This window comes from Phalaenopsis equestris, unplaced genomic scaffold, assembly GCF_001263595.1.
Source record: "Phalaenopsis equestris unplaced genomic scaffold, ASM126359v1 Scaffold000258, whole genome shotgun sequence".
NCBI classification, from domain to species: Eukaryota; Viridiplantae; Streptophyta; class Magnoliopsida; order Asparagales; family Orchidaceae; genus Phalaenopsis; species Phalaenopsis equestris.
This window is the reverse complement of record NW_018164700.1, coordinates 1,891,764-1,894,553: the sequence shown is the minus strand read 5'-3', so window position 1 is coordinate 1,894,553 and position 2,790 is coordinate 1,891,764.

Below are 2,790 nucleotides of genomic sequence, written 5' to 3'. Positions count from 1 at the left end.
TTTTTGTTTTTTTTTTGAGAAGTATTAATTAGACCTTTATGCATAGTTTTTTTGTCCATATCCAGATGATATGCTATCAGGTCATTTATTTTTTTTATGTCCAAGTGCCAGGTAAAAAATAAATATGTATTTACATTGTCAATACAAATAAACAATATATATATATATATATATTTATAGTTCAATATTGTTATTCAGTTTTAATTGTTTTTGGAATATTATTTGCCTTAAATAAATGTTAGTTCGGTTTAGGATGTAGGTCCCATATCTTCCATGAGTGCACATAAGAACTGGTAAAAAATTTATTTTTTGCAAAGAAAAGCATAAGAAAGAAAGAGATGGATATAAGATATGAAATAGATCTCAAAGATTATGTATTGAAGTGGAACATTCGGTAAACCGAAACATTAGGCTCTTCGAAGCTTTTTAAAGCTATAAAATTCTCCGGAGAAATAGTGGGTAAGCCAAAAAGAGAGAAACGAAAAGAGAGATAAAAAGAGTCGAGTCCCTACTCTCTTAGCTTGTCATCCCTTTTATATAAGGAGGGAAATAATAAAAAACATCCTTAGTATTGTGCAACTCCCGACTATGGTATCTTGATGAAAAGACCATGATGTAAAAGTTTGGTGATGCTTTTAAAGATAGATGGATCTAAGTTCTTGCTAGTAATGATGATTATCTTTAATAGATGTACCTCTCTAAGTGGGTTAGGTCGCCCCTCCTGAGTGAGAGAGATGAGCTCAGCCACTTCGGTAGGTGGGCTAGTTTCAACCATCTCGGCAGGTGACCTTAATTCAGACACTTTGGTAGGTGGGCTCAGGTTCAACCACTTCAGTAGGTGAGCCCTATTCAATCACTTTGACAATTGGACTCAGTTCATCCACTTCAATAAGTAGGCTCATGGTTTAACCGCTTCGGTAGGTGGGCTCAATCCAACCACTTCGGTAGGTGTGGGCTCAAGAACACATATTGAAAAAAATTATAAATATGTATTTATGTATTGATTTAGTTCTTCTATTCTCTTAACTCTATGATTGTATCTTCACAAGAAGTACAAGAGAATAAAGGCTTTTGGGATTTTGTGTGGATGCTTGACTTCATTCAAGTCTAAATTACATGGTGTTAGGGAACTTTGAGGAAAGAACTTAGTGTGTTTTAATTAATGGACCTCTTCAACCACGAGGCTTGTCATCTTTTCTTCAAGGATTCAAATCATTTACTTCATTGGCGAGTCAGGACTAATCTTCCCTTGGGGCATTTGTGCTTCACCTACAACGAGTAGTCTCTTGAATAGAGCAAGTGAGCGAGACCTGCTTCATCTTGGGTGCCTTGGATCTCTTATGGAAAAAGGGTCATTTTGATTTTTTTTTTGTTCGAATTGTTGAAATCCATTGAGCCATGACATTAACGACAGACTGAATTCAGCTTGGTTATTTGTTGATGACCCTAGTTATTTGGTGTTGAGGTCTTTGTTTAGAAAAGACCCATATTTTGAATCTTGACGCTACACCGTTTAAGTTTCCTAAGGAAAGAAAAAAGATGCAAGAAGTTAGTTGACCCATAAATAATCTTAAATGTGGTAATTTGAAATCTTTATAAATATACTCCCTTCAGGGCCATAGGCGTTGCAAAAGAATTGTAAGTCTTGTATTTTTTAAAAGCGATATGGTGTTACTTTGATAAGCTTGACATAGCCATGTGCAAGATCCTGGCCCTTAAGATGGAAATATCACAATCCCACATATAAGAAAACCTCCATTGCAGGAAGTAGTTGGCTCGACAAAAACTGGAAGAGGATCTTGAAAGAAGATCAAGGTTTTAGTGAGGCACGATGTTCCAGTGGAGGGTTCTTCACATGAGGTAAATTAAGTTATTTCATCCCTTAAATTATTGTGTTTTCTTCAATATTTATCATGATTTCTTGCTTATGGAAGGTTCTTTTTGGTATTTTATAGGTTAAAGGGGTCGAACATGCTTCACAAAGCTTAAATAAGATGTGATCTATGGATCTAGACCTATGTAACCATGTCTGAATGCAATGTAATTATGTTAGCCTTATTATTTGTTTGGTGTCGTTACATCATAATTCGATGTGAATATATGATGACTATGATGTAATTATGCCAACATTCGACATCGCTACGCTAACTACAATGTAGTTACACTGGTACCAGGCGTAGTTATGCAGTACCATGCCTAGTTACGCCAATATTAGGTGGTGTTGTTACGCCAATATGACAAAAGGAAAATATGTTGAGATTTTCATACCTATTTTATACTGATTTTGATGATATTGCACTTTAAAGAAGTGTATTTTTGATGTTTTGTTGCAGGTATAATGAATTATGGTCATTGGAGCAAAAAGATGCAAAAACGATGCAATTTGGAGCAAAAAACGAGCAAGAAATGATATTTTACCCTGTCACCTTTCGATAAGTCTTTGGATGTTTAATCTCTTTTACACTTCTTGCATATTTTTGAATGATATTATACTTTAAAGGAATGTTGTTTTCATGCTTATTTTGTAGGACTATCTGTTAGGAAACGGTGAAGTTACGCAGTCAGCCCGCCGACTGTGCCAAAACGGCGCCGACAACGAGATTTACCTGAGAAGACAGAAAAACGACAGAAAAGCTCGCCGACAGCGTCCAGATCATGCACATCTAACATCTCTCGTTGAAAGAGAGATTTACCCGAGAAGATAGAAAACGACAGAAAAGCTCGCTGACAGCGCCCTCTAGCCCGCCGACAGCGCCCAGATCATGCACATCTAACATCTCTCGTTGAAAG